This window comes from Oncorhynchus mykiss, chromosome 5, assembly GCF_013265735.2.
Source record: "Oncorhynchus mykiss isolate Arlee chromosome 5, USDA_OmykA_1.1, whole genome shotgun sequence".
Classification (NCBI taxonomy): domain Eukaryota; kingdom Metazoa; phylum Chordata; class Actinopteri; order Salmoniformes; family Salmonidae; genus Oncorhynchus; species Oncorhynchus mykiss.
The window spans coordinates 14,082,045-14,093,146 of NC_048569.1; the positions used below are offsets into that span (position 1 = coordinate 14,082,045).

Here is an 11,102-nt window from a genome sequence, read left to right on the forward strand (position 1 = left end):
TGTTACCCGATTAAATTAATAATGTAACAATTAACTCATTAGGATCTAGGGCACCACGAAAGCGGTTCTAGAGTTACCATCTCCCGAATTAAATCCTGAAAGGTCTTTACCTATCACATTCATAAACAGTCAACTTATTAATCATAACCTGCAAAAACCAAAGTCTTACTTATGATTCAGTACTACACAAATTGGTTTAATGATTTATTTACTAACTAATTAAATGGGAACACAGAATAAAAAAACACACTTTGCATCGGTTATTGACTAGAGACTTAATACGCTAAAACAGGTCCCTAGCGGAATGACAACAACATGGCTGCTTGTTAAAGAAGAGATGGAGATCTGATCTGACCTATTTGGATTCTCGTGGACAGTCACGACACTGGACATTCAAACATATCAGTGTCCATTGATCATCATTAGCTTCTACTAGGTCTTCCTCACATTTTTGTTTTACATGTTTTGTGTCATCAGGAAAAGCCTCTATCAACCATAGATACAGTTTGGAAATCAGCTTTGGAGGCCTTAAAATAGCATCTGGCTTGTCCAGTGTTTGCTGCAGAGAGAATACAGTGTATTTGCAAAAATTCACCTCACCTTCATCACAGACGGGTCTTCCCTGACTGCCTGACCCTACTGAGACCCCTGTGATCCTCCTAAAATGAGGCCTTAAAAATAATTAGCAATGGTTCAATAATTGAAATGACCATTATTCCCAGATCCCAGACTGTAGCTTTAAAACTGCTGTACTGTAGCTACTATAGGTATACCCATCAATTCAAGATGGAACTTTGTATCATTCACTGATATTGTTAATATAGGCCTACTGCAAAATTCACATGAGCTCTGTAGACTGGTCTTCCCTGGCTGTCTGATCCTGCTGCGACCCCTGTCACCATCTGACATTACGAGCATAGTATTGTGTACTGACTGCACTAGAGGGCTGCATTTCACATTATTCACAAACTCAGAATTTGCTGCTTCAACTTCAGTAGCTTTCTTCTCCTAGTTGAGCGTGAGAGCTCAGGTGTGCCTAGTACAGCATGTGTGGTCTCATTGACATAGAGTAGGCTGCCTACATGGGTGGAGAATCAAGTGGCAGTTAACTTGAATATGAAATTAACTTAAATACCAATAGACTGTTGTTTACTACAGTGTCTTTAAATAAATAATAAAGAAACTCACTAACATGAGTCAAAGTGCAATCAAAAAATGTAATCATTGAAAAGGAAAAGGCACAACGCGCACATAGTTTAGGCCACTGATTCAGAAGGGTTGTGTTAAATTCAGAAGACACATTTCAGTTGAATGCATTCAGTTTTACAACTGACTAGGTATCCCCCTTTCCCTTAGTATGGTGAGGGAGCATAGTGCCTTTTCATTTTCAATAAATATTGATTACCCATTTATTTCTCTGCATGCAAATCACCCCCCTTAAGGGTAGGCTATATCCTATAGGACTATGCAAAATGTAGCAAATATTGCTGTCATCATTCTTGCTGCATCCAGTTCAGTAGCCATACCTGCGAGATCAGGTGCGAATGTGGTCTCAATTAAATAGAGTAGACTATAGCCTATGCATGGGCGGAGAAGCACGGGGCAGTTATCTTTCCAAGGAAATGTACTTCCTAAATAGGCCTATGATTAGGCTATAGTTCACTACATTGCCCAGAAATAGGCCTAAATATTGATCACCCATATTTCTCTGTCTGAAAATCTTCCCACTCCTAAAAGGTAGGCTATAAAAATAGCTCAAGAGAAAGTGCAAGTCTCTCCAACTCTACTCTCTTCAAACTACATCTAGTATAGTGGCTGATATATTGTATTACTGGGCTATAAGGGCCATGTGAGAATCTCTGGTAATTTAACCTATTTCGTACTTTTTTTGCGCATATTGCCTATAGGGTGCAAAATTGCTAGAACCATGGTTGGCAAGTGAGCTGCATCACATTGCAAATAACATTGTGGTACTGCGATTGGGTTTGGGACCAGGGGTGGGAGTCAGACTGAAAGTCAACAGGTGAAGGCGGGAATTTATTACTGTGTCAGTGTGAAATGTAGGGAATTAGCTATTATTGACAGATCAATAATGTAACATTGCCATACTGACTAACAAAACTCACATTGCACTGAAAAAACGTCAGACTATAAGACTATCAATGGTTTCATCGTTTGATTCAGGTCGAGTGTGATTGGATTGAGGCAAAAAGAATAGCTAACATTAGCCAACTTTTGGCCAGCTCTCTCTCTCTAACGTTACATCAATTCGTGAAAGCTTGCCAAGTTCATTTACTTCTGAAACGGGACAAAATAAAGGCTACAAAACATTTCCATACAAATAACAGCTGTTAGATAGTAATAATAGCCACCTCATATCACTATCTGACAGATAACTACAGGCTAGAGCTGATCTGGCTGTGGTACCTACTAGCTAGCGTAGCTTATTCATTCACCTCAGTTGAGATGGGATGAAACAGTAGAGAGGGGATGAAACATTAGCTAACGTTACATGTCAGTTACAATACTAACTCAGCTCTGTGAATAAACACTAGTTTAGATTTTTTCTGTTAAGTTAAACAGCAGTTACCTTGCCAGCTACATCAGTCAACTAAAGAGTAGCCAGTTTCTGCTCTGCTTGCTTTTACAACTCGGTGAAACAGTGCAACAGATTCACTCTGAACTATGCTCAACTCTCCCGTGCTGGTCCAGCTAGACTTCTAGAAGCTTTGCCTTCACACAGCCTGTCATCGCACAGTCCTAAATCCAGCTGAATGAACATGCCAAACAGCCTACCCGACCGCTCGGAGGCTTCCGCATAGGCCTAAATCACACTGATGCCACACGGACAAAAATACCATTTCTGAATGTGTGGGGACATGAAATGGTTTGTTGAGATCGGTGTGGAAGAACTTGACTGGCCTGCACAAAGCCCTGACCGCAACTCCATCGAATACCTTTGGGATGAATTGGAATGCGCCAGGGAAGGGAACCTTCTGCTAATATTGAAGCATTGCATTTGTTATTTATTTATTTATTTATTTCACCTTTATTTAACCAGGTAGGCTAGTTGAGAGCAAGTTCTCATTTGCAACTGTGACCTGGCCAAGATAAAAGATAGCAATTTGACACATACAACAACACAGAGTTACACATGGAATAAACAAAACATAGTCAATAATACAGTAGAACAAACGAAAACAAAAAGTCTATATACAGTGAGTGCAAATGAGGTAAGATTAGGGAGTTAAGGCAATAAATAGGCAATGGTGGCGAAGTAATTACAATATAGCAATTAAACACTGGAATGGTAGATGTGCAGAAGATGAATGTGCAAGTAGAGATACTGGGGTGCAAAGGAGCAAGATAAATAAATAAATAAATACAGTATGGGAATGAGGTAGGTAGATAGATGGGCTGTTTACAGATGGGCTCTTTACAGGTGCAGTGATCTGTGAGCTGCTCTGACAGCTGGCGCTTAAAGCTAGTGAGGGAGATATGAGTCTCCAGCTCCAGAGATTTTTGCAATTCGCTCCAGTCATTGGCAGCAGAGAACTGGAAGGAGAGGCGGCCTAAGGAAGAATTGGTTTTGGGGGTGACCAGAGAGTTATACCTGCTGGATTGCGTGCTACAGGTGGGTGCTGCTATGGTGATCAGCAAGCTGAGATAAGGGGGGACTTTACCTAGTAGGGTCTTGTAGATGACCTGGAGCCAGTGGGTTTGGCGACGAGTATGAAGTGAGGGCCAGCCAACAAGAGCGTACAGTTCGCAGTGGTGGGTAGTATATGGGGCTTTGGTGACAAAACGGATGGCACTGTGATACACTGCATCCAATTTATTGAGTAGGATATTGGAGGCTATTTTGTAAATGACATCGCCGAAGTTGAAGATCGGTAGGATGGTCAGTTTTACAACGGTATGTTTGGCAGCATGAGTGAAGGATGCTTTGTTGCGAAATAGGAAGCCAATTATAGATTTAACTTTGGATTGGAGATGTTTGATGTGGGTCTGGAAGGAGAGTTTACAGTCTAACCAGACACCTAGGTATTTGTAGTTGTCCACATATTCTATGTCAGACCCGTCCAGAGTAAGTGATGCTGGACGGGCGGGCAGGTGCAGGCAGCGAATGGTTGAAGAGCATGCATTTAGTTTTACTTGTATTTAAGAGCAGTTGGAGGCCACGGAAGGAGAGTTGTATGGCATTGAAGCTCGTCTGGAGGGTTGTTAACACAGTGTCCAAAGAAGGGCCAGAAGTATACAGAATGGTGTCGTCTGCGTAGAGGTGGATCAGGAGGCTGAAGAAATTTGGCTTGTTACCAAAAACACTCACACACTTCTACAGATAAACAATCGAGAGCATCCTGTCGGGCTGTATCACCGCCTGGTACGGCAACTGCTCCGCCCACAACCGTAAGGCTCTCCAGAGGGTAGTGAGGTCTGCACAACACATCACCGGGGGCAAACTACCTGCCCTCCACCTGATGTCACAGGAAGGCCATAAAGATCATCAAGGACAACAAACACCCAAGCCACTGCCTGTTCACCCCGCTATCATCCAGAAGGCGAGGTCAGTACAGGTGCACCAAAGCTGGGACCGAGAGACTGAAAAACAGCTTCTATCCCAAGGCCATCAGACTGTTAAACAGCCACCACTAACATTGAGTGGCTGCTGCCAACACACTGACTCAACTCCAGCCACTTTAATAATGGGAATTGATGGAAATTGATGTAAAATATATCACTAGCCACTTTAAACAATGCTACTTAATATAATGTTTACATACCCTACATTATTCATCTCAAATGTATATGTATATGTACAGTGGGGCAAAAAAGTATTTAGTCAGCCACCAATTGTGCAAGTTCTCCACTTAAAAAGATGAGAGAGGCCTGTAATTTTCCTTATAGGTACACTTCAACTATGACAGACCAAATGAGAACAAAAATCCAGAAAATCACATTGTAGGATTTTTAATGAATTTATTTGCAAATTATGGTGGAAAATAAGTATTTGGTCAATAACAAAAGTTTATCTCAATACTTTGTTGTATACCCTTTGTTGGCAATGACAGAGGTCAAACATTTTCTGTAAGTCTCCACAAGGTTTTCACACACTGTTGCTGGTATTTTGGCCCATTCCTCCATGCAGATCTCCTTTTCACAGAATCGCCCACGCACCATAACTTACAGCAAACCACATGAACTGTGATTGCATTCCACACAGGGAGGGAAAAGTAGTGTTATGCAATAGCTGGATAGTGTTACGTAATAGCTAACAAAGCACTATATTGCATGCTAGCTAGGAAAGCACTGTTGCGTTCCAGACTTTTCCAGTCATGGTATATTGTTGTGGGAGAAGAGCCAGTGCAAGGAAGTTGCAGACAGATCCATATGAATGTAGAAAGCAAAGAATGGACATACCCTATAAGGCGAGACCCAGATTCAGACACAGGAGGCAGATGGTTTGAGTCTTGATATTTATTAAACAATCCAAAAGGGGTAGGCAAGAGAATGGTCGTGGACAGGCAAAAGGTCAAAACCAGTTCAGAGTCCAGGAGGTACAGAGTGGCAGGCAGGCTTGAGGTCAGGGCAGGCAGAATGGTCAGACAGGCGGGTACGGAGTCCAGAAAACAGGCAAGAGTCAAACCAGGAGGACTAGCAAAAGAGAATAGAAGCAGGAGTACGGGAAAAACACTGGTTGACTTGAAAAGCATGCAAGACAAACTGGCACAGAGAGACAGGAAACATAGAGATATATACACCAGGGATAATGTTTTATTTATTTAACTAGGCAAGTCAGTTAAGAACAAATTCTTATTTTCAATGACGGCCTAGGAACAGTGGGTTAACTGCCTTGTTCGGGGGCAGAACGACAGATTTTTTACATTGTCAACTTGGGGATTTGATCTTGCAACCTTTCGGTTACAAGTCCAACGCTCTAACCACTAGGCTACCTGCCACCACATAATAAGCAACACCTGGAGGGGGTGGAGACAATCACAAGACAGGTGAAACAGATCAGGGTGTGACAGTACTCCCCCTCTAGGGGCGCCACCATGGCATCCTACCTGGGCGCATACCTGGTTGACCGGGGTGTCGGCGGTGGAAGTCGGCAATGAGGGCTGGAACCAGGATGTCCCTAGCGGGAATCCAGCACCTCTCCTCCGGGCCGTAACCCTCCCAGTCAACCAGGTACTGGAAACCCCTGCCCCGTGTTCGAAAACCCAAGAGATGTTTCCCCGTGTATGCCGGATGGCCATCAATGTCACAGGGAGAAGGTGGGCCTGGGGACAGAAGACTGAGACACAGGCTTAATCCTAAACATATGGAATGTAGGGTGAATACGGAGGGTACGGGGTAACAAGAGATGGACAGCAGTGGAATTAAGGACTCTAGAGCTGGGAAACGGACCAATGAAACAAGGGGACAGTTTGCGGGACTCTAAAGAGGCAGGTCCCGTGTGGACAGCCAATGTGGTAGCGGGGAGCTGGAGTCCAGCGGGGAGCTGGAGTCCAGCGGCAGTCCGCTGGAGTTGGTCTTGAGAAGTGCTACCCGAGCTCTTTTCCAGGTACGTCGACAGTGGGGGACGAACATCTGGGCCGAGGGTACATTGACTCCCGGTTCTTGTTCTGGGAAGAGTGGAGGTTGATACCCCGTGGAGCACTCAAAAGGTGAGAGTCCCGTGGCTGAACAGGGAAGGGTGTTCCGGGCATACTCCACCCAGACCAGTTGTCAGCTCCAGGTAGTGGGGTTGGTTGAGACCAGGCATCTTAGGGTGGTCTCCAGGTCCTGGTTAGCTCACTCTGGCTGGACGTTTGACTGGTGATGGAACCCGGAATTTAAGCTGGCCGACGCCACAATAAGGGTGCAGAACACCTTCCAGAACTGAGACGAGAACTGAGGACCCCAGTCAGAAACCATAGACACCGGGAGTCCATGGATCCTGAAGACGTGCTGCACCATGAGCTGGGCCGTCTCCTTGGCAGAAGGTAGTTTGGGGAGAGGGATGAAAAGAGCGGCCTTTGAGAATCAATCCACCACTGTCAGAATGACGGTTTTGCCATCAGACGGGGGAAGCCCAGTGACAAAATCCAGAGAGATATGAGACCAGGGACAATGAGGGACTGGTAGTGGCTGAAGGCCAGAAGGAGCTTGCCGTGGAGTCTTGTTCTGGACAACGTGCATGCGGAAACGAAGGCAGCGACGTCAGGAACCATTGTGGGCCACCAGAAAAGTTGTCAGAGGAATGCTAGGGTACGGCGGGAACCGGGATGACAGGTCAGCCTGGAGGAATGAGCCTATTCCAGAACCGGACTGAGTTAGGGACAAACAGCCAGGTTCTCAATGTCCCAACCCACTGAGACTGCAAGGCATGAGGTAGGGAGAATGGTTTCGGAGACTGAGTGTTTGTCAGAGGAACTGTATAGGTGGAAGGAGCGTCAGACTTCACATTCTTGGACCCTGGGCGGTAGGAAATGGTGAAGTTAAATATTGTAAACAGGAGAGGCCACCAGGCCTGCCTGGAGTTAAGGCGCTTTGCTGAACGGAGATATTCCACATTTTTATGGTTGGTCCAGACCAGGAATGGCTGTTCTGCTCCTTCCTCCAGGAGGACGGCAGGGAAATCAGAGACTTGACTTAAGCCCTGAGGAGGCCGTCTCGGAGAATGCTGCGCTGCTTTGAGGCAATGGGAATGGCAGAACGGACTCCAACCCAGGCTTGAACTTGTGGTCCAGTCAATAACGGGGTTGTGTTCTTTGAGCCAAGACAATCCCAAAACAGGAACATGGGGAGACTCAATGAGGAGAAACTGTATAGCCTCACTGTGATTTCATGAAACCCCGCAGATTAACAGGAACAGTGCTGTGGGAATGGAGCGACCGTGCAGTGCTCTAGCGTCCATAGGAACAGAGAGGAGTTGAGTGGGGATACCGTATTCAGAAACTAGGGTAGCGTCCATAAAACTCTCATCCGCCCCAAAGTCAATGAGCACCGGAGAGATTTAGACTGGTCTCCCAACAGCAGTATCACAAAAAAAAGGAGTGCGGTTGATGGGATTTAGATGATTCCCAGTCTGGCTCAGTTAGCTCATCTTTTACCACCTCAGATAATCCGTGAAGAAAAGTATCGAAATGTGTAAAAGTCAACAGCGTAGTCTGCCACACTACGGGAGTCTTGACGTAATTCAATACGTTTTCGGGACGCCTCTCTCCCAGATACCAAAGAACCGAACACATTTCGGTGTTCACCATTTCACACCATTTCACACCATTTCCCTCATTAAAATGCAAGTCAATTTATAACATTTTTGACGTGCGTTTTTCTGGATTTTTTTGTTGTTATTCTGTCTCTCACTGTTCAAATAAACCTACCATTAAAATTATAGACTGATCATTTCTTTGTCAGTGGGCAAACGTACAAATCAAATACTTTCTCCCCTCACTGTGTATTGTTTGTAAACGTTAAACACAGTTTAATAAGTTATTAATTCAATCAAAAACAGTAAAAGGTTAAAACGTTTGATAAAAACAGCTTTTAGAACATTAGAATAATAAGGAATGGATATAAATGTGTTGTACTAACAGGGAGTGTCTGAATTTCCATAGAGAATGTTTTATTTTGTTATTATGTTACATGGTGCATAGTGGCTGAATAACAGATCCAGCTTGATTATTTCACAGAGGACCAGCTTCACTGCACTGTCACTGGAGAATTCAGAAGAACAATCTCAAGATCTTGGGCTTGAAGACCTGCCGTCCATGTTCTCGACCAGCCCTCCAGGTCCTCCAGGGCTCTATCCATCTTGTCCTTGGGGACTTCCACACCCATGATCTTTGGTATCAACAGCTGAAACACAAAGACAGCCTTTTGTCATGTACAACCCAAATGTGTTGGATTCAGAAACATGATATTATGCCATGAAAAATGAGAAGGCATGAGATCAGACAACCTCCTCTCCCAAAATTGAACATAACAAGATACTTGGACACTGAGACACAAAACAGCTCTGTATCAAACGCTTATAACATTGCTTGTTGCAATGCAGAAGAAGAGTGGGATGTCAATTTCCTAACCTGTGAAAATCGAAGAGCCACATTCAATCACACCTGCTTTGGCAATGTGTACGCTGCAGTCTAACCACTGACACACACATCTAACATCGAAAACATTTATCTGTTTAAAATAATACCATTATAATTTAACTAGGCAAGTCAGTTAAGAACAAATACTTTTATTACAATGACCCCAGCCAAATCCGGACGACGCTGGGCCAATTGTGCGCCGCCCTTCGGGACTCCCAATCCCAGCCGGATGTGATGCAGCCTAGATTTGAACTAGGGCCTGCAGTGACACCTCTTGCACTGAGATGCAGTGCCTTAGACCTCTGTGCCACTCGGGAGCGATTACCTGAATCAACTTGGTGCATGACTATTTGACCACAGGAAAAAGGTATGCTTAAACTACTGAGTCAATATTGCTATCCGGGTTTACTGAATGAAGTCCAAAGTTCTTCAAAGTATAATTTGAAAACAACTCTACATTCGATCTTGTAGTAGCGTCACCTACCCTGAGCCAATACATCTTGGAGCCATGCATACGTATTCCCATGTGCTGCCAGGACAGTTCTTCATTGACACGGGTGAGCTTCTGCAGGTCGGCTGGATTCCCGTGGTCTGCGGTCTTGTGCTTCTATGCCAGGTACTTCATAATGGCAATGCTGCAAAGGTGATTGATCAGTTTGTCACTGAAACTCTTGGCCTGGCCACTGTGTTGCAATTGTTACTAAAAATCAGAATGGGGATTTGTTTAGTTACTCTAGGCATCACAAAGGATTTGTTAAGTAGTCTTATTACATTGCCTCATCAAATAAGTAGAGATGATTGATCTCTCAACTGAACTCAATGTTTTCATTCCCACATTTCAGCCGAACAGAGATGATCTGTCCGAAATCTTCTCCATACTGCTCTCCTGCAATGTAGTGAATCACAATACCAACATTGTCCAGTTTTGCTCCCAATGGTTAGGCCTACATCTCTGAAAACACAACTGGGGTGCAATCAAGGGAGTGCCTACTACTGCTCTACAGACTACCTGCATGCAGTGGAGAATAGTAGCCTACCCTACCTGACTTGAACGTCCACCTGAAGTTGTCAGTTGGAAGTTCAAGGAATGACACCTACTTCTGTAAATAACTTTTGTATTCATTAAGCTTTAGATAACCTTTCATTATGTGCACCCATAGGATTAGGCTCACCAGTATGGTAGGCTAAAACAATACTTATAGCATCCAGGCGAATTAGGATGCAGTTTTAATGCATTGTAAGACTTACCCTTTATAATGTCTTTATAATCAATTTTATGCAAAGAACAAAATGTGTCCAGATTCAAAATAAAAAATGTAAAAGTGGAAAGAATTGTGTAGCCTACGCCAAAAGAACAGCCTCTAAAAGAAAGGTTTAGTCTCTCAACGATCGCATTTTTTTGTGTGCAAAATCAACAATTCCCAGTGTATTATGCAAGGGCTTGCAAATGTTACCAATCGCACTATTTCTGCATAAAACAGTCAATCCATCAAAATATTATCACATAAAACTGATCTATCACCACAGTACAAAAAGAGGACTGTCAATTTCAACCATTCACCTCACATTAAACACATAATATGGTTCAATCAAGCCACACATCAACCAATTTTCTCCATCAACTTTATAAACAATACCTACCTTCCATAAGTGAAACAGTTTTGAAATCAAAAGGAATGTTGTTCTCCTTGAAAAGGTCTAAATACATTTCTAAAGCCATCTTCAATAGTCGCTCTCCCAACTGATTCCTTGAATTTATTGGACAGTTCTACCCCTAAACCACATACCACGCCTGTCCCTGGGGCGTGAGAAGAATTCCCGACCCTTCTCCCAAGAACACTCCCTAGAAATCGCATGCAAACCAATGATTCATATTCCAGTCAAAGGTTTGGAGACACCTACTCATTCCCAGGTTTTTCTTTTTTTGTACTATTTTCTACATTGTAGAATAGTAGTGAAGACATCAAAACTATGAAATAACAGATATGGAATAATGTAGTAACCAAAAAAGTGTTAAAC

The 11,102-nt window shown here is 43.6% G+C and overlaps 1 long non-coding RNA gene across 1 annotated transcript; it reads right to left on the bottom strand.

Moving 5' to 3' along the window:
- Positions 1–8,593: 8,593 nt before the first annotated feature.
- Positions 8,594–10,863, bottom strand: LOC118964564. Its single transcript, XR_005051645.1, has 3 exons — positions 10,725–10,863; positions 9,568–9,718; positions 8,594–8,847 (listed from the first exon to the last, which is right to left on the bottom strand). It is a non-coding gene; the product is annotated as an uncharacterized LOC118964564 (long non-coding RNA).
- Between the last annotated feature and the right edge of the window lie 239 nt (positions 10,864–11,102).